We start from the raw sequence: 24,739 nt of genomic DNA, 5'->3' as shown, positions 1-24,739 counted from the left end.
AGAGGCATTATATCCAAAATATACAAAGAACTCAAGAAGTTAGACCGCAGGGAGACAAATAACCCTATTAGAAAATGGGGTTCAGAACTAAACAAAGAATTCACAGCTGAGGAATGCCGAATGGCTGCGAAACACCTAAAGAAATGTTCAACATCTTTAGTCATAAGGGAAATGCAAATCAAAACAACCCTGAGATTTCACCTCACACCAGTGAGAATGTCTAAGTTCAAAAACTCAGGTGACAACAAATGCTGGCGAGGATGTGGAGAAAGAGGAACACTCCTCCATTGTTGGTAGGATTGCAGACTGGTAGAACAATTCTGGAAATCAGTCTGGAGGTTCCTCCGAAAATTGCACATTGAACTACCTGAGGATCCAGCTATACCTCTCTTGGGCATATACCCAAATGATGCCCAACATATAAAAAAGACACGTGCTCCAATATGTTCATAGCAGCCTTATTTATTATAGCCAGAAGCTGGAAAGAACCCAGATGTCCTTCAACAGAGGAATGGATACAGAAAATGTGGTACATCTACACAATGGAATATTACTCTGCTATCAAAAACAATGCCTTTATGAAATTCATAGACAAATGGTTGGAACTGGAAAATATCATCCTGAATGAGGTAACCCAATCACAGAAAAACACACATGGTATGCACTCATTGATAAGTGGCTATTAGCCCAAATGCTTGAATTACCCTAGATTCCCAGAACACAGGAAACTCAAGAAGGATGACCAAAATGCGATTGCTTGACTCCTTCTTTAAAAGGGGAACAAGAATATCCTTGGCAGGGAATAGGGAGGCAAAGTTTAGAAAAGAGGGAGAAGGAACATCCATTCAAAGCCTGCCCCACATTTGGCCCATACATATACAGCCACCCAATTAGACAAGATGGATGAAGAAAAGAAGTGCAGGCCGACAGGAACCGGATGTAGATCTCTCCTGAGAGACACAGCCAGAATACAGCAAATACAGAGGCGAATGCTTGCAGCAAACCACTGAATTGAGAATAGGACCCCAATTGAAGGAATTAGAGAAAGAACTGGAAGAGCTTGAAGGGGCTCGAGACCCCTTATGAACAACAATGCCAAGCAGCCAATGCTTCCGCGGACTAAGCCACTACCTAAAGACTATACATGGACTGACCCTGGACTCTGACCTTATAGGTAGCAATGAATATCCTAGTAAGATCACCAGTGGAAGGGGAAGCCCTTGGTCCTGCTAAGACTGAACCCCCAGTGAACGTGATTGTTGGGGGGAGGGCGGCAATGGGGGGAGGATGGGAAGGGGAACACCCACAAAGAAGGGGAGGGGGAGGGACTAGGGGGATGTTTGCCCGGAAACCGGGAAAGGGAATAACATTCGAAATGTAAATAGGAATACTCAAGTTAATAAAAAAAATGAAAAAAAGAAAATATCATGTCATATATCACAATTATATATAATTTCTTTTTATTAATTTTAAAATCATTTCAAAGGGCCAGAGAGATGGTTCCTTTGTTAAAGGATATAAATTTCATCCCTAGCACGTATGTGAAAAAGCCAGGTACAGTGGCAAGTATCTGTAATTGCAGCCCTAGGGATTCAGAGACAGGAGAATCTCTGGCCCTGGCTGGCCAGCCAACCTATGAATTAGAGGGCTCTGGTTCAGTAAGCAACCCTGTGTCAAAAGACAGGTTGGTGAGTGATTGAGGAAGACATGTGACCTTGACATCTGGCCTCCATACATAGGTATACACACACACACACACACACACACACACACACACACACACACACACACACACACACACTAACTGCAATAAACAAATGATAATAAAATCCCAAATGGTATCTGAGTCTACTTCAAAAAACTATTACTGTACGAAAGATTATTTTATTTCTTTCTTACAATGTCCATGACCAAATCATCTTACATAAACAACATGAGCAAGGTTTTACTTATTTACACTCACAGGTTTCAAACCATCTATCTATTATGGTGGGGAAAGTCGGGCAGAACAGTCACACATGGTGGCCAGAAAGAAGAACAAAGCAGGAAGGGGCCAGAACAAGATATAGCTCCCAAGTACACATCCCCCATGACTTACTTCCATTCCACCTCCTGCATCTCACCACCTGTCAGTAATCTCAGAGTATAAATTGTCAAGGATTTAAGCCTTTTATTAGGCCAGAGCCCCCATGAGCTCAGTTTTCGGAAATACATGTTCAGAGGTCTGTGTTACCAATTTCCCAGCAGGTTCTCAATCAAATCCAATCGTTCTTTTGTGCTACTTTAAGTATTCAAAAGAAAATGACCAGGCTGAGGATGTAGCACAGTTGGTAGGGTACTGGACTAGCATCTATGAAGCCCTGGATTTGATCACTAGCATCAGATAGAACTGGAATTGGTGTTATATAGCCATGACCCCAGCACTTGAGAGGCAAAGGCAGGAGGGTCACAAGTTGAAGATCTTTCATGATTATGTAGTGAGGCCAATCTAAGATACATGAGATTCCTGTCTTATAATATAAATGAAGGAAATAATTGGTAGTGTGGACATGAAGGTGGCGTCTTGATTTTTACCTCAACTCTACAGGATATACAGTGTACTCTTGCAAAATATTGTTTCTGAAGCTCCTTGAGGTATTTGTTTGAAAAGTATGGGCCCTGACTTTCTAGCTCAGATTCAGTTGGCCAGAGTTGCTACAGGGAGACCCAGGAGTTTGTGTTTCTAAGAAATTTCACTTGACATAACAATATCCACTGAGTTGGAGAAATCATTGTTCTGAATTCAGCTATTGAGTGGATGGAAGGAAGAAAGGAAGGGCAAAGTTGAAGCGACCATATCTGTGCAGTGTGAGACACTGACATCATCATGGACTCACTGCAGTCTACAGCTTCTCTAGCTCCGTAGTCACTTGAACCACATCCAAGGGTCTTGTTCAAATATCCATTCAGGAGTAGTTCTCAGTCCCCATTTCTAACAGGCTGCTGGGTGAACCTGATGGGAGGTATTTTGGAACTAGCACAGAAAGGATTAGACTTAGGAACTTGCCTTTATCTCAAAGGGACAGATAGTAAAACTATTTGCCTTTGTGGGTCACCCAACCTCTACAGTAATGATTTGACTCTGCCATAGTGATGAGAAGGCAGCCATAGCCAATATGTACATGAGTGGACACACAGGCATTCCAATAAAACTTAACATATATCCAGGTGGATCTGGCTTTTTGGTCATAATTTTCTGACCACAGTTCTTTAGTCACTCAGCAGTTCCATGTCACAGGTTCCTCCATTTGTTTGTGTTAGTATGTAATGTCCAAGACTAATGATCTAGAAGGCTGGACTGCCTAAGCAGTACACAGCTATCAAATGGCAGAGTCAGGAACCCTGGCCTCTGGGCTACAATCTGAGTGTTTCTTCTGTGCACATGGCAGGATACATGGTAATTGTGATGGCTGGTGTTGACTGTTGAGTCGACAGAATCTAGAATAACGCTGGAGACATATCTCTGGGTGTGTCTGTGAGAGATTTTCTATATTAGATTAATTAAGGTGTGATTTGGGACCAAGCGCCGGGCCAGTCCATGTCCAGAGGTTCTGGAATGCATAGGAAGGAGAAAGCAAGCTGGGCAGGATCATTCACATCTCTGTGTTTACTGTGAATGTGACCAGCAGGTTTCCTGCTCCTGTCTCCATGCTGTCCTTGCCTGTTGCCATTTCTTCCCCACCATGATGTGCTGTATCCCCCTTGAACTGTGATCCAGGGTAGACCTTCCTGTGGTGGTTTGTATATGCTTGCCACAGGGAGTGAAACTATTAGAAGGTGTGACCTTGTTGGAGGAAGTGTGTCACCAGAAGGGTGGATTTTGAAACCTTCCTCCTAGTTGCCTAGAAGCCAGTCTTTTCCTGTTTGCCTTTGGAAAAAGATGCAGAATTCTCAGCTCTTCCTGTCCCATGCCTGGTTGCTGCCATGCTCCCACCATGATGATAATGGACTGAACCGCTGAAGTTGTAAGCCAACCCCAGTTAAATGTTGTCCTGTTTAAGAGTTGCCTTGGTCATGGTGTTTCTTCATAGCAGTAAACCCCCAACTAAGACACTTCCCTTCCTTCAGTTTTTTCATCAGGTGTTTTGATATGTTAGGGTCCAAGAATCACTGAGGAAAAGCCCCAGACTCGAATAGTTTACAAAGGCAAAGAGTGTTTATTCTGTAGAAATTACCAGCATGTAGGGGTCAACCATTCATCAAAATGGTGACCCCAAACAAAGGCATGCAAGCCTTTTATAGAAAACTAGGGGAATTTTAGCAAAGGTTAGGCAATCAAAAACTTTATCGGTGGGGGTTAGGGAAGTTACATGGGTCAGTTTTTGATTGGCTGCTGTGTTAGGTTTACTATAGTTGGTGAGGCCTTGAGGAAACTCCAGGAACAGACTCAGCTCCAGCCTTGTTATTTCCTTTGGCCAGATGTCCCAGGAACTGACTAAATTCTGAGCTTTCCTTTGGCAGACCCCTCGGTGATTATCAGCCCATTGTCAGTAGCTCCCTCTGAGGAGCCCCGTCTGCTTCTCTGGGAAACAGAGACTTTCCATTCCCCAGGTTTTGGTTTTTTAGGGGACCTCTCATTTACAATCTAGATCTTTCTTTGGAAATAGCTTTCCTTTTGAGTGACGAATGGTCTAGAGCCTCCAGAAACTTTTGCTTAGTCCTCTCTGTTTGCACTGCATGGGTACTTAGTAAAATCACAAAACCAAAAACCCAGCGCTGTAGTGAAAGATTGAACCTAGGTGTAATACATGTGTAAATATTTATTGATTGAATGGTTATTTCATGGTTGTTTATAAGCAAGGGGCATTTTGTGGTATTTCACTTCCAATGTCAGTATTTTTATATGGAAAGCTTTGAGAGCTAAAATATACAACCAATGAGATATCCAGTAAAACTTAGAGTAAGTCCTCGAGCCCAGACTTCTCTATGACTATGCTTTTCCTCACCTAGTAGTTTTCTGACATACTTGAGAAGTTCATGGCAGGGATCTGAATGTTTTACTCAAAGTATTCCTCCCTAGTTACTTTGAGTCTTCACAGAATTGGGAATAGAGCAGCGTGTGGAAAACCATCCTGGTGCCTAGTGTAATGGGGACAATGCCTATAGCAGGACACTATTGACACAGCACCTATGGTGTAGTGGAGAATTGTTCCTTAAACCCAATTGTCAGTCAATTTGAATTTCATTAACATCTGGAAATGAGGCGGGGTTAGTTAGAGGGGTGTGTGTGTGTACGTGTGTATGTGTGTGTGTGTGTGTGTGTGTGTGTGTGTTATGTGCATCGTTCTCTGTAGTTTCTTATTTTAGAACATCTGATGCAATTTATAAAATGAAATTCTCAGATTTCTTGTTAAAAATGTGTCCTGAGGAGAGAAAACACACTATAATTTGGAAGCACTGTGGATGTCTCCTGACATCCAGCAAAAGGGCAATTCCGACGGTCTGTTGAAGGCACTGCAACTAATTCTGAAGAGAGTACTGCGGGGAATGAACAAGATGGCAGCCCTGAAGTGAAATTTCTTGAGGTGAAGAAACTGAAGAATGGTGGAGCTGGCCTTGATCCAGAGGATGCTCTGAGGCAGCGGCTGCAGCAACAGGTAACTGCAGACAGGTAGATCACCTTAGCGTTTCTAAGCACACTTGCCCCTAGTGACCTAATTGTGTCACTTACAAGCTGCTCAGCCCTGTACCCTCCTGAGACTGTCACAGGGCATGTGGGCTTTGTAGTGACTTCACACCAGCTTGTTTCTCTCTCTGGTCTAGTGAAGCAGCTAACTTGGCTAGTTTGTCTCCAAACAAGAAAATATAACGGTACAGTTCTGAGGTTTATGTATTCATATTATTTATTATTTATCACTCCTCCTAGAAGCCTGCCAGCAGGAGAGAAGTGCATTTATTTCTAAGGTGTACATCTACCTCATCCATCCACACATTCAGCAGATAGGCGAATGCTGCCTGCGTGTCAGGCATGTTCTCAGTAGAAAGAGACAGGGGAACAATGAAACTCTGGATAGAGAGGAGAAAAACAACCAAATCAAGGACTTGGAAGGGTGTGGGGGAAGTAATCTTTTCAAATAGGATCACCAAGGAAGGATTTGCCAGGCAGGGTTCATTTGTATGAAGCTCTGAACATACCAGGAGCCCAGGTGGCAGCCTCTTCAGACTCTAGGGACAGGGGAGAGGTGGTAAGGATGAAGGTTAAGGGCACAGGTACTACATCTCAGCCCTTGTGGTGGGTGACGTGCAAGAGGCTGGCCTGGGGAGAATTATCAGGAAGAGCAGCGGGAAGATGGTTGAAATCAAGGTGGCAAAGATGGCGGGTGGCTTGGATGGGGAATAAGCTTGGTGGCTTGGATAGCGGAATAAGACCCCAGCAGGGTTGTGGGGTTAAGTTGGTAACATTTTTCTCTGACCAATGGAAGTACACGGTTAGAGAATTAGAGGGTGCCAGCCATCTTGCTTGAACATTCAAAAGAGAAAGAGCTGTTGTGTCTGAAATAGGGAGGTAAATGGGAGAAAGTCTTTCCCTCTCCTCTCCTCCCCTCAACTTCCCTCCTTTCTGCTCCCTACTTCCCACCTGTGTATATATGTTTTGACAGTGAAAGTAGAAATTATGGCTTTATTTTAGAGGTATATGCAATGAAATGTCTATTAGCTAACCCAAATGATGTGGCAAAGACCAGGTTAAGAATGAGGATGACAGAACTAACCATCAGGGCTGCATGCTTACTGTTGAGGTTGTGCGAGCACAATAAATAACCTTCTTTTTACCTCTGACTGAATTTAAAACCAGTGGATAACCACACAGTCATGCAGGCAGAAAACTGAAGTTTCTTATTCTTACTGTTAATACCCTTACAGCTATTAGAGAATATGGCTTTGGGTCTTCGGCAAAGGGGGCTTGATTTAGTTGGGCAATCTACTAGGCATAGCTGGGGCAGGCATTTCTAGGGTGTCCTGAACAGTGGTGGAATTGGACAGACTGCTAGTCTGTGCTTAGGCAGGGAGCCCTTAAGAGATCTTTCTAGAGGCTGAAAGTCTAGTGTTTAGTTTTCTTTTTCTAAACTTGCCTATCAACCATCTATACATCATTCTCCCAGTTTAGAAGGGGTCACTGAGGCCCATGGAGAAAAACCAAGATGGGCATTAATTCTAGTGAACAGAGTTTGAAGGCATCACTCCCTGTCCCTCACCTGAGATTCAATGCTTTACACTAATTTCTTGGTCAAGATTGGTGAAATTTAAAAGGCCAAGTGTTTCAGGATCATGTAAATTTGAAAAGTATAAGCACAGTTTACATTTAATACTTGCCTCATGTTTTTGTTTTTACAAAGTTATAAACTGAGAAAAGCATGGTGCATTTATCACTACACACAGGGGAGAGAGAGAGAGAGAGAGAGAGAGAGAGAGAGAGAGAGAGAGAGAGAGAGAGAGAGTAGTTTTTCACGGGGTGAGTTCCAGCTAAGGGATTAAAGAAAATAGTTCTTCCTTTTAAATTAAAATTTTCATGCTATTTAAATAAACAAAAACCCTTCATTTTATTCTTATTCTTTATTCATATGTTCATCCCCCCACATCCCTGCAAAGAAGGAAAAACAAGATGTATTTTGGCTTACAAGTTTATCTCACAGTGGTTTGGTTCCATGGACTTGGGTAGAGCTGTCATCTGATCTGTAAATGAATAGACAACATTCTTCAAAATGGAAACCTTTAGAAATTATATAGGACTCACTTTATGTCAGATCTGGTTGTTCTAATGATAGTACTAAAACAGAGGTTGGGGTAATGGTTTTAGCCTACTGACATTCAAAGTATTGGGTCTTAGAAAGCCATGAAGGAAAACATTACATTTGTCCCTAGGTGGTAGATAAAGGTGGTTCCAAAGAGTGTAGAAATAATGAGTTCAGAGTCAAAGGATAAGGCAGGATGACACATGTGAAAAGTCACAGCTCTAGTAGGCACCTGGAGTGGCTGCTGGTAGAGTCTGGTTGGCAAGAGGAATGATCCTACTTCTGCCCATGCTGACAGTGTGGGCTTCAACTCTGAGGTCAGAGCCCACCAAGTCTCTCCCATCTGTGTACTTTCCTTTATTACAAAACTAGTGTATTGTCTTGACATATGAAGCATGTTTCCTCAAATGTCTGAAGGGGTTAATGGTCTCCCAAGAGACCTTCATTGTGACCTTTGGAACCTGTGACTGTTACCTTGGTTGGCTCTATAGTGAAAGGGATCTTATTTATGTGCTCAAGGTTCTTGAAATAGGGAAATGGTCTTGCATCATCCACTTGGACACGACATGAGCAGAAAGGTCCCCTTGTCAAGATGGTAAAGCCAACGGATCCGGTTGCTTTTCAAATTGGAAAATACAAATCAATAAGATGACAAAGGGCGCTAAGTACACTGAAGTATCTTCCTGTGAGAAGATAGGGGAAGCAAGTGTGTGACGGGAGAAATTTGTACTTCATCCACACATTTCAAAAGCTGATGTGCTGGCCTCACAATCGCAGCCATGTTGGACAGTGGTCATCAAATCTGCAGCTGCTGATAAGAAGCCCAGACTGTGTTTTTTTTTTTTTTTTCTAGTAGCAGTAGCAGGTACTGCAAGCGACATTGCATTTTGTTATTTACATTCGTCATGGAGGAATGGCTAGGTTTGCAGGGACTAGCGGGTTAGAGAAAGGACCTTCAATTCTGTGGACCTCTTGAGGCCAAGATACCTCAGGTTAGAACCCCATGGAAGGGTCTTGGAAACAACTACAGTGAAGCATGCTGGAACCCCCAGATCTTAATATATATATTTAGATCTTATATTTTTGGATGGGGATATAGTTCAGCTGATAGAACGGAGTATGCATGAAGCCCTGGGTTTGACCCCAGCTCCGTATAAGTCAGGTATTGCACTGTACACCAGTAATCCCATCATATGGATGGAGTGCAGGAGAATCAGAGGTTCAAGGTTATCACCAACTACATAACAAGTTTGAAGACAAACTAGTCTAAAACATGTCTTGGTCAGTGTTCTATTTCTGTGAAGAGACATCATTACCAAGGCAACTCTTTTTTTTTTTATTAACTTGAGTATTTCTTATTTACATACTGAGTGTTATTCCCTTTCCCTAATCCCTCCCCCTCCCCTTTTTTATGGGTGTTCCCCTCCCCATCCTCCCCCCATTGCCGTCCTCCCCCCAACAATCACGTTCACTCGGGGTTCAGTCTTAGCAGGACCAAGGGCTTCCCCTTCCACTGGTGCTCTTACTAGGATATTCATTGCTACCTATGAGGTTGGAGCCCAGGGTCAGTCCATGTATAGTCTTTAGGTAGTGGCTTAGTCCCCAAGGCAACTCTTATAAAGAAAGTATTCAATTGAGGGCTTGCTCGTAGGTTCAAAGGTTCAGTCCATTATGATTATGGAGGGAAGCATAGTAGCACATAGGCAGAAATGGTGTTGGAGAAGTAGCTGGGAGTTCTACATCCAGATCCATTGGTTGAGGGAGAGAATCTCAGCTTGGCATGAGCTTTTGAAACCTCAAAGCCCTTCCACAAGGCCATATCTCCTAATCTTTTCAAATAGTGCTATTTCCTGGTGACCAAGTATTCAAGTTTATGAGCCTATGGGGGCCATTCTTAGTCAAACACCATCTGAAAAAATTCTTAGTATGGAGGCATATGCCTTTAATGCCAGGACTCAGGAGGCAGAGTCAGGAGGATCTGGCTCTGTGAGTTGAAGGCCAGACTGTTTCACAGAGCAAGTTATAGGCTAGCAAGACTGTATAATGAGCTCCTTTCTCAAGAGTAGAATAGAAAGAGGTGGTGTTTGTAATTTATAAGCTCTTCAGGATTGCATTGGTTTAGAATAAAAAAATGACCATTGTGGTTCACTTGGGAAATCCAACCCTTTCTTATGAATTCACTGAGTTTGTTCAGGTCCCACAATTATTTATAAAGTCACTTACCCAGGGAGAACAGCTAGCAAAGAAGAAAAGTCATCAAAATAAAAATGAAAGGCAACTACAGAGTAGGTTATGAAGGTAAAAGTAAAATTAATTCTACAGTAGCAATAGCAAAGTTCCAAATAAAGAGAAAAGTAATAAGAATTTTAGCGAAGTTGCCTCTTTATTGTTGTCATTATTATTACTTTTAATTAATTAATTAATTAATTAATTAACTTTTCATCTCTACTGCAGCTTTCCCCACCTCATTTTCTCCCACTCATTTCCTCTCCCCCCACATCCATTCTTCCTCTCTTTTCAGAAAAAAATCATGGCTATCAACCAGCCTTGGCATATCAAGTTGCAGTAAGACTAGACATATCCCTTATTGAGGCTACACAAGGCAGCCCATTAGGAGGAAAGGAGTCCAAAGGCAGGAAACAGAGTCAGAGATAGTCCCTGCTCCCTCTGTTAGGAGTCCCACATAAAGGTCAAACTATACAATTGTTACATATAAGCTGAGGTCCTGTGTTCATCCCATGCATGCTTTCTGGTTGGTGGTTCAGTTTTTGTGGGTCCTTTTGCATCTAGGTTAGTTGATTCTGTGGATTTTGTGGTATCCTTGAAATCCCTGGAACCTACAATCCTTCCTCTCCTTCTTCTACAGGATTCCCCAAGATCCACGTAATGTTCAGCTGTGGATCTCTGCATCTGTTTCCATAAGTTGCTGGGTGAAACCTCTCTGATGGTGGTTATGCTGGGCTCCTGTCTGCATGTATAATAGAATATCATTAACAATGTCGGGGGTGAGCTCCCTCTCATAGCATGGGTCTTAAGCTGGACCAGTCATTGGTTGGCCATCTCCTCAAACTCTTGCTTCATCTTTACCCCCGAACATCTTGTAGGCATGACAAATTGCAGGTTGAAGATTTTGTGGTTAGGTTGGTATTCCAATCCCTTGATTGGAAGTCTTGCCTGATTACAAGAGATGACCTGTTCAGGCTCTATATCCCCCATTGCTAGAGTCTTAGTTACAGTCACCCTCATCGATTTCTTTTTCAGCATCTAATGAGATGATTGTGCAATTTTTTTTCAGTTTGTTTATATGGTAGTTTATGTTGATAGATTTTTCATATGTTGAACTACTCCTGCATCTCTGGGCTGAAGCCTACTTGATCATGATGGATGAACTATTTGATGTTTTATTGATCTTGGTTTGCCAACATTTTATTGAGTATTTTTTGTGTCAATGTTCATAAGGGAAATTGGTCGGAAATTCTCTTTCTTCATTGAGTCTTCATATGGTTTAGGTATCAGGGTGACTGATACCTTATAAAACAAATTTAGTAATGTTACTTCTGTTTCTATTTTGTGAAATAATTTGAGGAACATCAGTAATAGCTCTTCTTTGAAAATCTGGTAGAATACCATGCTAAAACCATCTGTTCCTTTGCTTTTATTGGTTGGGAGGCTTTTAATGACTGCTTTTATTTCCTCAGTAGTCCTTTAGGTCTATTTAGATCACACTATCTTCATTTAATTTTCATAAGTAGTATCTATCAGTAAAATTGTCCATTTCTTTTTGACTTTCCAATTTTGTGAAGTACAGTGTTTTGAGGTAAGACCTAATGATTCTTTGAATTTCTTTGGAACCTGTTGTTATGTCCCCCCTTTTCATTTCTGATTTTATTAATTTGAATATTCTCACTGTTGGCTAAGGGCTTGTCTACGTTGTTGATTTTCTCAAATAATCAACTGTTTATTTCTTCCCTTTGTTTCTATTTTATTTATTTCATCCCTGAGGTTGATTATTTCTTGATGTTCACTCCTCTGTGTGCATCTGTTTCTTTTTGTTCTGGAGCTTTCAGGTGTGATGTTAAGTCACTAGCATGAGATCTTACTAACTTCTTTGTGATGGGATTTAGTGCATGAACTTTCTTCTCAGCACTGCTTTCATTGTGTCCTGTAAGTTTGGGTATGTTGTACATTCATTTTCATTGAATTCCGGAAGGTCTTTCATTTCTTTCGTTTTTGCTTCCTTGACCCAGTGGTCATTGAGGAGAGAGTTGTTCAGTTTCCACGAATCTTTCCTTTGTTTTGTCTGATAAGACACAAGAGGTTATTTTAACTTCTTGTATCTGTTGAGACTTGCTTTGTGGCTGAGTATGTGGTCAATTTTGAGAAGGTTCTGTGAGGTGCTCAGAAGAAGGTATATTTGTTTGTGTTTGGGTGAAATATTCTGTATATGTTAGATCCATTTGAGTCATAACATCTATTAATTCTATTATTTCTCTGTTTAATTTCTGTCTGTCTCATTCATTGATGAGAGTGGGGTACTGCAGTTTCCCACTATTAATGTGTAAGGTTTGATGTATTCTTTAGCAATTTTTTTTAACTTATCAAATGTGGGTGTCCTTGCATTTGGGGCATAGTTATTCAGAATTGTGTTGCCATTTTTTTTTGTGGATTTTTTTCCTTTGATGAATATGAAGTATCCTTCTCTATCTCTTCTGATTAATTTTGGTTGAAAGTCTATTTTGCTAGATTTTAGAAAGGCTACACCACCTTGCCTCTTGGGTCCATTTGCTTGGCAATTTTCTTTCACCCCTTATTCTGAGGTATCTATCTTTGATGTAGTGTGTTTCTCATATGCAGTAGAATGCAGGATCCTGTTTTTTTACATCCATTCTGTTAGCCTGTGTCTTTTTATGGAGGAATTGATTCCAGATGAACAATTCCTATTGTTGTTGTTGGTAATAATAGTAGTAGTAGTAGTAGTAGTAGTAGTAGTAGTAGTAGTAGTAGTAGCAGCAGCAGCAGCAGCAGCAGCAGCAACAGTAGTAGTAGTAGTGTGTGTGTTTGTGCGTGCGTGCGTGTGTGTGTGTGTGTGTGTATGTGTGTGTGTGTGTGTGTGTGTTTCTTTCCTTTTGATTTTACTGGTGTGAAATTATTTCCTATGTGTTCTTTGGTGTAGTTAACCTCTTTGGGTTGGGATATTTTTTCTAGTATTTTTTGTAGGGCTGGATTTGTGGATAAATATTGTTTAAATTTGGTTTTGTCATGGATTATCTTGTTTTCTCCATCTATGATTATTGACAGTTTTACTGGGTATAGTAGTCTAGGCAGGCATCTATGGTCTCTTAGAGTCTGCCAGATATTTGCCCAGTGTCTTCTGGTTTTTATAGTCTCTGTTGATAAGTCAGTAGGTGATTTTTAATAGATGGTTTAGAAGATTGTATTGATCAACAATGGATGAAAGATCGAGGGAACTATTACTATTAGTGAGACATGCAAGTTAGCTTCAACCAAAGTTTATAGTTTGTTGATTCCAGTAATCAGAGAGTTCATTTGGCACACAGTTTACTTAAATGTGGCTTATTGTTTTGCACATAGTAGGTCTCTAAGTGCTTCTTGTTTAGACTCTATAACATTTTATATTATGTTCACTGTCTGAATTAAGTGTTAAAATAACATCAAAAGGTATTTGGTTTTCTTTAGGTAGCTAAGACAGTAAGTTAGAACAGCCACAAGTAAACAGGTTGCTCTGCAATCTACCCATGTCCTCTATATAGAGACAGCAAGCCTGAAGCATCTTTGTATTGTTAATATGGGCTCGGTAGCACTGTAAAATTAAGCTGAGGTTTCCACAGGTATCTCAGCCTAGCATTATTGGCAAAGTGTTCAAGGATATCTTTTTAAGTGATGGATTTGACAGTATTTTCTTTTAATGGAAGACAGAGAGAGCTGTTAAGTTCGTACCCTTGTTTAAATGTGTCAATATTTTTCTATTTTTCTCCTGACTAGAAAGTTACTTATGGGCAAAACACTTGATGAAACCGGAGAATGCTCCTTCACAGCTTCAGTCTTTGTGTCAAGGGAAAAATTTAGGGCAACAGTGTTGCTTGTTGCTTTGAAGGATTCCCTGAGTCTCCAGTGCCTGAGTCTCCAGTGCACGTCATTCTGGTCTTTTTTTTTTTTTTTTTGCAGGAGTAGAGGGATCTCTTGGCTTCCCATCTTCAACCATTACCCCTTGCGTTGGTGCAGTGTCTGTCCTCCCCCACAGCTGTTCCAGCTCTGCATTTGCACTCACATTAACAGCGCAGTGTGTTTTTGTTTGTAGTTCAAAAGGTATTGATTTTTAGGCCCTGTTTTTCAGCACCGCTGAATGTATGGATGGCATTATTATGGAATTTTAAAACGATTTTAAATTGTGGGTATTGACCATTAAAACAACAGTAGTGAGGAAAATTATTTACAGAACCTGTTTCCACAGTTTAACAAAGTCTAAATTGTTAGAGTCAAATGGAGTAGATAAGCTGAGTGTGTAATTCCCTGGACGCGGCAGCTTTGAGTGGAACCATCATCCCAACTCCCACCAAAGTGTGAAATTTTTACATTGTCTCAAATTTTATATAGATAGAAAGGCTAATAATATATTATTTACTTATTAGAGAAAATTATATATAATTATGGTGTACAGTGGGATATTTTGCTACATACATCCATCAAGGAGTTACTAAATTGAACTACTTAACATATACATTACTTCGCACAATCACTATTATTTTAGTATTGTGGAGAGCGTTTAATATGTCTCTGAGGAATTTGTAAGAATAATTATGTGATTAGCTGTAGTCGTTGCTGGTGTGCAATAGATTTTTCTGAATGGATTGCTGTTGAGTTCAAATTGCATGTTCTTGACCAGTTTCTCCCTTAGCCTCTGGTGTAGTTCATGCGGGTGGTTTTCTCGATGACCTCAACTCTTGTTTATTCAATGTGTTAATAAGGTCATGCAGAACTTGACTTCTGTGCCTGTCTCATATTACTTAGAATGATAATTCTCAGATTTATCCATGTTTTCACACAATGACAGGAATGTATTATTTGATGGCCAAATCACATTTCTTTGTATATTTCTGGGTCTGACCATCTCTTCATCCTTAGAGTGCTTCTTTAGCTTAGAAATTATGAATGATAGTGCAATGAACAAAGGAATGTTTTTTTTCTCCACCTTCATTTTTATTTTATGGTATAGGTGTTTTGCCTTCATTATGCCAGTGTATACCACATGTGTGCAGTTCCCACAGAGGCCAGAAGACGGCATCAGTTCCCTCAAGGCTTGACTTACAGTTGTGAGCTACTATGTGGGCACTGGGAATTGAACTCAAGTCCTCTCAAAGTGCAGCCAGCGCTTTTAACCTGGGATTGCTCTGGCCTTGAAAATGTGTCTTTGGGAGATTTCACTTTTTGGGGATGGGTACCCAGGGGTAGGATTTCTGGATCTGACAGTCCAATTTTTAGTATTTTTAATGAGCTTTGGTAACTTTCCATAGCAGCTGGACTAATTTACATCTCTCTTCTCTGCACCCCCACCAAAACTTAGTATCTCTCATTTTTCCTATAAAAGCCATTCTAAAAGCTTTAAAGATTATCAGCATTATCACACTTGGGCTTTTACTTTTAATTTGTCTGATGATTAATATTGTTGATATTTTATTTTGTATACCCGTTGACTACTAGTATTTCTTCTGGGAAATGTCTATTCATATCCTTTATTCATTTTAAAATCAGATTGTTATTTTGTTGTTGTTGTTGAGTAGTTCCTATTCCTTGTATAGTCTAGACATTACACCCACACAATCAGGTGGAAATAGTTTCTGAAGGTATATTCATTCAAAAAACTAGAGACCAGGAGTAAAATGCCTATATTTAGTGGTTAAAATCAGGAAAACTTTCCCCCTGGGATTGTGGGTAAGATAAAGATGCATACACCACCTTTATCAAACCAACATGGGAAGTTCTGGCTAGAGTGATTAGAAAAGAGGAAACAAGGAAGGACAGAGAGTTATAAGACTTTACTTCCTCTTCCTTTGGTTGCTGGTCATGTGGTATTATAGAATAGAATATATATTATAGGAATAGAAGACCTTAAATACCCCACCCGAAACCAATTAAAAATGAGAAGTGAATTTTGTAAGTTTGCAGACTAAACAATCAACAGGTACAAAGCAGTAGGTGGGAACTAACAAAAAGTCGCCCATAAAAAAAGTTTAGAAATGAATCTAGTTATTTGTCATCAACTGAGTTTTGGTAAAGATGTCTATAGCAGAATGAAGAAAGGGCAGTGTCTCTTCAGTCAATGGTACCATAAAGTTAAATATCTATGTGAGAAAGAGTGAAAAGAAATCTCCATTTCCCACCATTTGAAAGTCAACTCAAAATGGATTCAGTGTTAAATACTTAAAACTCTCAAATTACAAACAAAAGGGAAAGCAGAGGGAGAAATCTTTGTGATACTGGTCTGGGCAATGGTTTTTCTTTCTTTCTCTTTTTTGGAAATGACCCAAAAGCTTAGGCAATGAAATCAATTCTATACAAATGGAATTAGCTGGAACTAAAAACCTCTACACAGCAATATTTCATCTCACCATTTTCAACATGTGACTTCAAAATTGAAGATTGCAATCCAATGACATTGGCAGTGGTTGCCTTGGAAGACACATAACTTGAAAGCCACATACTGGTAGAGCAAAACTTAAGAATCAGGCCTAAATTGCTTTGTCATTCTGGAATTTCATTGCCTTGGAACGGGAATTCCAAACCTGGCAGGACAAACAGACATCATTTCTACTGGGCCATCCTGGGCTTTTAGTGCTTTGATTTGTACTTTCAAATTCTCAAATGAGTACCATTGTGCCATTAGACCCATACCACCAACACTATTTAGAAACATTATAGAGAATGCTTGGGAGGGCTCACTGATGAGTGAACTTGGCATCATACTGTAGAATTCGAGAACATTCTTAGAAAATATTCACTGACTATTTAGGGCTACAGATATTAATGTCACTGGTTGCCTTTGCTTGTTCTTGTTACATGTGCACAATCAATGTGACTTGCGTTAGCAAGCAATTTCTGAGTGCAAATGGCACCTGTACCCTCTGCTTGGAGGCTGGGGGGTATTCCCCATGTGTTCTTTTTCTTATACCATGCTGAATGGCAATGTTCAGACAAAATCCCTTTCTATCACATGTGTTCTAGAATGAATATGTCATCGAGCCAGGGTTGTTGTTCACTTGTGGTGGACCTTGCACTAAGTGAGAAGGAAATTGTTGCTGCCACCCTCTGAGCTTTGGAAGCTATTTGTTGCCATCTTGTAAGTTACCCTAAACTGATGGCTGTAACACCATTAATTACGGTCTCTAGGTTTTTAAAGGAAGAAAAAGTCACAGAGGGGTACGGATTTGTAGAAGTTGATTTGAATCACAAGAGACCATACAGAACTTACTATTAGCAGTGAGTGTGGCTTTGCTGTAGAGAAGTCAGAGGAGGGAGAGGTGTGGAAGTGGGGTTTGGGACTATCTATGGCCTACTTAGCATGCAAAGGAAACTAGGGTGGTTGAGTGAACAGGCTGGGTCAGTAGTCAATTATTTGGGAGAGGTAGCTTGAGTCTAAATTGTGACCACTTGACAACAACTTGGAAAGGTTTTGAATAAGATGCATACACTAGACATGATGTTTCTTAGGACAGTCTCTTCCATTCAAGTACTAACCAGCCATATGTATGCATAGCTTCTTGGATAAGCCAAATGTGGGTGTGTTCAGTGGTAAAGATGCTATAACAGAAAACAGATTAGAAATGAGACAGGAGACCAGAGGCTCTTTCCAATGTTCTGACCCAGCAGGGAGGGTCGGAGGCCTCCACCAGCTGGGAGCTGTCAAGGCAGGCTATTTTTAGGGGTTGCTCTTGAAAGTCAGAGATTCCTTCTTGGATGCTGTACTTTTCCTATACATTTCTTCCGCATTCCAACTCCATAATCCCCATCTTCTCCGTCTCAGTAATTCTCAAGCAACTCAAATATAGTTCTGTGCTTTTTAATATTTTATAGCAATCTCTTTGCTAGGCTAACCTCCAATTCATATATATTGTAATCTATTAATACACATAATTAAATACCCCTCTAGCACAATGTCTTACTATATTGTAAAGGAGAAACCGAAAAATAAAATAATCTGTGGCTCAATAGGTAACTTTTCAGCTGAGACAGCACTAGTGGACATAATAGCTTGATGCTAACTTACATGGTAACTGCACTCCTCTCTCTAATCGACAGTGATTTCTTAAACCTTTAAACACATCTTTTGTTTGTGTTCAAAATAGAAGCAGGCTCTAAGCTCTGGTTAATTACAGTCTTCCTTTATGTAACAATCCTACCGGGCATTAAGAATCATGTGGACGGACCTTTGGGTGAGCCTTAGTCTTAGGACTTCAGATTGTAAGATGTGATCTTCATTTGGTGACCCCCTCCCCGCTATGTGACCCTTTGTTTCTCTGAAATGCACTTTGTGGTCATTCCAGCTAAGATGTTGGAATGGATATTCTGCCAGCTTCCAGTTCCTGTCGCATGGTACTGTTAATGTATTTGTGACTTCACAAAGCTTCACTGCCTTCCTTAGAACAGAGTCCATGAACACCCAGCGTTAGCGCCACTTTCTGATGCTTTTATCCTTTGCTTGTGTCTCATTCAAATTTTGAGGATTAGAAAAAGTTAAACCCAGTTTGGTGATTGGTGGTGGTGGTCAGTGTGAAGGAGGTGTGTGTGTGTGTGTGTATGTGTGTGTGTGTGTGTGTGTGTGTGTGCGTGTGTGTGTGTATGTGTGCGTGTGTGTGTGTATGTGTGCGTGTGTGTGTATGTGTGCGTGTGGGTGTGTGTGGGTGTGTGTGGGTGTGTGTATACTTCTATTTCCAGTTCCTGGCTGGTATGTGGATTAACTGTGCTAGAACTGTCAATTGTAGCAAAGGAGCACACAGAGGTATGGCTCACAATGGACACATCTGATGGGCCCAGCACTTTCCGTGTGTCAACTGAGGAAGAACACCAGTGCAGGAATTAATTTGGCTCTCTTACCTATTTCTAGCTTCTGGAATAGTTTTTGGTTCCTGTCATTATTCAGCAAATGTTTTAATAGACTGTCACTGCTGGGTATGGGACACACTTATAATTCTAGCATTCTGTTAGCTGAGGGAAGGAATTGAATTTGAAACTAGCATGAACTTCCTAGTAAAGGAAGCTGTTTCAAACCAAACCAAACCAAACCAAACCAAACCAAACCAAACCAAACCAAACCAAACCAAACCAAAGGGCTTGTAAAATGGTTCAGTCAGTAAAGGAACCTACCACCTACCACCTACCTGTTGTGTTTTGTTTAGGTTTGGCCCTCATAGACTGATGTGTTTGAATGCTTGGCCCACAGAGATTGGCATGATTAGGAGCTGTGGCCTTGTTCAAGTAAGTGTGGTCTTGCTGGAGGAAGTGCGCCACTGTCAGAGTGGGTTTTGAGGTCTCGGATGCCATGCTCCACCCAGTGTGGAATCAGAACCTCCTCTTTGCTGCCAATGGAAGTCAGTCCTCTTCTGTTCTCTGAGGATAAAGATGTAGCACTCTTGGCTCCTCCAGCACCATGTCTGCCTGCATGCTGCCACACTTCCCACCATAATGATAATGGACTAAACCTCTGAACCTGTAAGCCAGCCCCAACTACATGTTTTCCTTTATAAGAGTTGCCTGGGTCATGCTGTTGCTTCACAGGAATGAAATCCCAAGGCACCACCTGAGTCTGATCGTCAAAACCCAGGTAGTAGGAGAGAACTGAATCTTGAAAGCTGTCTTCCAAGCTCTTCATCTGCACCACGGTGTGCACACACCCACTCACCCACCCACCCAACCACCACCACCACACACACACACACACACACACACACACACACACACACCACACACACACACAAACACACACTACACACACACCACACACACACACTACACATACACACACACCACACACACACAAACATACACACACACACTACACATACACACACACCACACACACACACACACACACACCACACACACACACACACTCTTACGTACTGACACACAGATCCCCATAGAATTTAAAAATGAAAGAAATACTATACGCAGTGTGACATAAGTAATAGAAATGTATCTGTCGTAGTCTTGGAGTCTGAAGGTTTCCAGATAAGGGTATCACTGTGGTTGATTCTGGGGAAGGCTTGCATCCAGGTTACATATGGACAACTTTCCATTGTATTTTTACATGCCAAAAACGAGCTCTCTCAGGTCTCCTATGAGTGTTCTGGGGATGGCAAAATGGCTCAGCGTATAAGGTTCTTATTGATAACATTGATAATCTGAGTTGAATCTCCAGGACACACAGTGGAGGAAGAGAGGTAGATTCTGAGAAAGTTACCCTCTGATCTTGACACATATACCATATCCTGCTGACTCACACACATACAGACAGTAAATAAATACTTCCTCATGCCCCTTCAAAGAGTGAATGAATGAATGAATGAATGAATGCTACAAAACCCACAGCAATAATATATGTCAGTTTTAGCTGTCTATTTGATACAATCTAGAGACACCTAGGAAGAGATAGCCTCATTTGAGGAATTGCCTAGATCAGATTGGCCCATGGTTGTGTCTGTGTGATAGTTTCTTCATTGCTAATTAATGTAAGAGGGCCCAGTCTACAGTGGGCAGTGCTTTCCCTAAGCACGCAGGCCTGGGCTGTATAAGAAAGGTAGCTAAGCAGACCAGGGAGAGCAAGCCAGAAAGCTGGGTCCCACTGTTTGTTTATGCTTCAAACTCCTACTTTGAGTTCCTACCCTGCACTTACTTAATGATGAACCATAACTTGTAAGCTTGCTACACCCTGTGCTTCTCTCCCTCGTTGCTGTTGGTATTTATTACAGCCACAGAAAAGCCAAACAGATGAATGTATAGGTCAATTCTGTGCAGGACAGAATTATGGACAAGTGCATGCCACTCTTGTTATTTTGCCACTCAAACCAAGTTCTATTCCAATTTGGAGGAGTGAGTACAAGCAGGGAGCAGTGTCAAGCCAATTGTATAGTGTCACAGAGTGTGGAGGATTGGCCTTTTAAATTATTCATCCCTTTATTTCTAGTGACTTAGCACAGGATATCATTGACATTCATGTAGGTGGGCGAATCTCATATACATTTATTTATTGGAACCACGTAACAAAAAGTTACTACATCTACAAACTGTGCAACTTGATTTTTGCCATGCAGGACATTTTCCCCATCTAATTATTAACCAGGCTCCACCCTGCTTTGCTTCCAGATTAGGGGAGGTTGTATGCATCAGGAGGGAGACAGTCAACGGTGGTTTCTTTTAATTATTTTATTTTATTATGTTTGAATGTTTTTCCTGCTTATATGTCCGTGCACTATATCTGTGCAGAGATCAGAAGAGGGTGTCAGGTCCCCGGGACTAGAGTTACAGATGGTTAGAAGCCATCTCTCTGCTCCTGCAGGATGTTTTTAATAACCATCTTTTTGCATAGCACTTGAGACAGTGAAGATGGAGGAGAAAGAAGAAACCCTACCGTGCCTAGGAAATGGTGCTCAGTCACACTAAAGCAAACCCTCCCACTAGCACATTCCCTTGCATTGTGCTGTTCTTCATGCTAACAGTAAGCTAGGGTTTTGGCAGCCATTTTGCAAGGATGAAGATGAGTAGAGCTCCATCAAGCTCCATCAAGTATTGTGAAAGTGTAATTTAATTGAATGGCTAACTTCCTTCCTTAACCTTAAAGAAATGGGGTAGTCACATGTGTCAGCACTGTGTAAATCTAGATGATGGCTCAACTCTTATGCTAGGATGAGAATTTCTACTGCCCATTGGAGGACTGTCATATCTCTGGGTTTGACGACCCCGTGTGCTATGTTGCTAAACAGTCCCATGCCACGGCTGCTCTCCAGCGCAGTGTGTTTGTAAGGCTTACATCTTTGTGATAACTTCAGGCCATCTGCTGCTTGCCATTGTCAGAGAATGGAGAACAAGGTCAACTTAAACCAAGTCAGACTCAGCACACAAGGAGCTTCCCTTGGAACTTCTTTTTATTGTATTCAAATTTGTTGTTCTAAACCCACACTGCAGTGTTAATCAGCACCTCCCCCCACCCATTTAGATTCATCTTTCTTGCCACCTACAAATAATTACCAAAACCCAACAGGCTGCCTTTTATTTCTAGGCTACTCGAAATTTTCAAGGTGCTAAACATGACTGAGACTCATTCTGACCTTCAGGTGCAGCATCGAAATTAGGATATGTGAAACAGAAGGCTCCGTATTTCCTTCCCGTTTCTATGCAATGCCAACAGATTGGTATGAACCAAAAGGGAGCACTCAGACACACATACCATTTATAAACTGTCAGTTAGAGAAGGCAAAGCTGACTGTCAAAGTTGGTTAAGTGGTTATATCCATTAGAAGGTTTACTTGAGGACCACCGTTGTCACCAGAGGAAAATACAATGTCACCTCTGCGTTGTGTGGCAATTTCCTCTGCCGTGAAACTCTCCCATCTTGGAGAGAAATTTCTTAAGAGATAGGAGACAAAGGGAAGGTGATAAAACAAAATATTTTAGAATAGGATCTTTATAAGGAGGCAAAAACCCGGAGCGTTCTGGGGGTGGCGAAAACTTCGTACTTCAGGGGAGCTCCATCAAGAGAGGAAGTTAACAACTCAGGATAGCTTCAGAAAGTCCCCAAACTGTGCATTCCCTAGGCCCATCTCTCCCCAAGAGTAACAACTGCTGAGAGTCACTCTCAGATGAGCCAACCTGTGAAGGAAACCATCAGAGTGGCCCTGAAGAAGAGACCAGCCAAACTCTTCAAGGAACAGAGAGCAGCAGCTGGATTGCCCAGAAGATGCTCAGACCAGCTGAGTCACCTGGAAAGAATGCTCTCCAAGCAGATGAGCTTCCCATAGGCTTTGTAGTGGGCTGCAGGTTCCCAGCCTTGGTGATTGTCGCCCATGCTTTGGTGGGCTTTGGTAATGCTGTTATCTTTGAGTCATTCCTGATCATCCATATTTCTGTAAGTAGCCACCATACAACTCACCAGTTCACCAAACTGGACTTTGGTGCTGCTCCTACGTTGTCAGCTCCTTGTCTGGCATGAGTAGACTTTTGTCCACATCTCTCTAGCATTCCACTACATTCTGGTTTGTTATTTTGAAAAACTTTATGAATATACATGTAATGATTTATGTGGACATGGGCAGTCTGCTGACACTAGTGGCCAGTTTGCATCTTGTACCAAACCATAGATTTTTTTTTTTTGGACCATGGGAAAAATGTGTGATTTTGAATAATTATAGAACTTCTCAAAACAGTAAAATTGTGGGCATTTTGTTCCATCTATGACTAGTTTCTCTCTCTCTCTCTCTCTGTCTCTCTCTCTCTCTCTCTGTGCGTGTGTGTGTGTGTGTGTGTGTGTGTGTGTGTCTGCACTTTACATGTTGGTGGAGGCAAGAGGGCCTCCTAAGTTCTGTTCTTAAGACAAGAGTACACTTTTCTTTTGTTCTCCTGGAGATAAAGTCTCTCACTAACCTTGCCTAAAACTCACCAAGCACTCTAGCCCCAGGGATCTACCTATCTGCCTCTCCAGGGCTGGCATTACAAGTGCAAATTACCATACCTGATAATTTTTTTTTTAAAAACGTGGATTTTGGGGAATCAAACTAATGTCCTAAATAGGACTTTTTTCCTTTTATCATGTATCTTAATTAGTTTCCCCTCCCTATACTCCTCCAGTTCCTCCCCTTCTCCTTTTCTATCCAGAGCCACCCCCTTTGTGTCTCTCGTTAGGCAATAAACAGATTTCTAAGGGACAACAATAAAGTAACATATAATTAGATTAAAAAAAACCCCTAATACATTGGAAGAAAACAGAAGTAACAGAGCCCCCGAGAAGACATAAGAAACAGAGACCTCCTTGTTCATACACTCAGGAATCTCATAAAAACACTAAACTGGAAGCCATAATATATATGCAAAGACCCTAGATGCAGACTCACTCAGGCCCTGTGCATACTGTCCCAGTCTCTGTGAGTTGACATGCGCATTGACTGTGTTGACTTAGAAGGCTTTGCTTCCTTAGTGTCCACCATTGACTCTGGCTCTCATACCCTTTCAGCCTCCTCTTCCACAGGCTTCTGTAAACCCTAAGATGAGAGATTTGATGGAGATATCCTAGTTAGGGCTCAGTGTTCCAAGCTCTCTCACTCTCTTTATAACGCCTGGCCATGAGTCTCTGTATTTGTTACCAACTGCAGAAGGAGAAACCTGATGTCTGTGCAAGGCACTGATCTTTGAATATAGCAGATGTCATTAGAATTCCTTTTGTTACTTCAATGTTTTCTTATAACAGTAGTATTTGTTTTTACCCTAGGTCTCTGGACTATCTAGTTTCTGGTTCTTGGTCATTCAAGCAGGTACAGGCTCCATCTTATGAAGTGAGCCTTAAGTCAAATCAGATCTTGGCTGGTTACTCTCACCACTGTATATCAAAGGGTTCTTCTATTTTTGTAGCATGTGGGATACTTTCCTGTACCAAAGATGTGAGAATATGGGGGTGAAGGCTCTATGTAGGCACTGGGTATTAGCCTCAGCAATGTGACCTTGCCATCAATTTATAGAGAAAAACATATTGGTAACTGCCAAGGATCAGCCTCAGCTCGGAGAGGGGTTCTGCGAGAAGGTTGTCTAGGAGCGGTGAAACAAAAGACTCTAAGTTAAATCATAGGTCGGAGCTGGTGGTCTATGCTCTGTTGGAGACACCTTTTCAGCCTGCCTTCTGTTCAATTCCTTTCTCTCTGATCTGCTTTGTCTGAAATTCTCTAGATAGCTCTTTCTGTGTGTTCTGCTTG

General features: G+C 41.3%; 1 protein-coding gene and 1 long non-coding RNA gene across 8 annotated transcripts in view; one reads left to right on the top strand and one right to left on the bottom strand.

The window, feature by feature from the left end:
* Tafa4 (TAFA chemokine like family member 4) overlaps positions 1–24,739 on the top strand; it is a 233,867-nt gene that overhangs the window by 103,018 nt on the left and 106,110 nt on the right. The gene's annotated exons all lie outside the window — the stretch shown is intronic.
* Positions 7,572–8,208, bottom strand: LOC134486820 (uncharacterized). Its single transcript, XR_010066224.1, has 2 exons — positions 8,002–8,208; positions 7,572–7,710 (listed from the first exon to the last, which is right to left on the bottom strand). It is a non-coding gene; the product is annotated as an uncharacterized LOC134486820 (long non-coding RNA).

This window comes from Rattus norvegicus, chromosome 4 (assembly GCF_036323735.1).
Source record: "Rattus norvegicus strain BN/NHsdMcwi chromosome 4, GRCr8, whole genome shotgun sequence".
Lineage (NCBI taxonomy): Eukaryota > Metazoa > Chordata > Mammalia > Rodentia > Muridae > Rattus > Rattus norvegicus.
The sequence above is the reverse complement of the archived record's forward strand: the minus strand, read 5'-3'. Positions and strand labels throughout refer to the sequence as shown.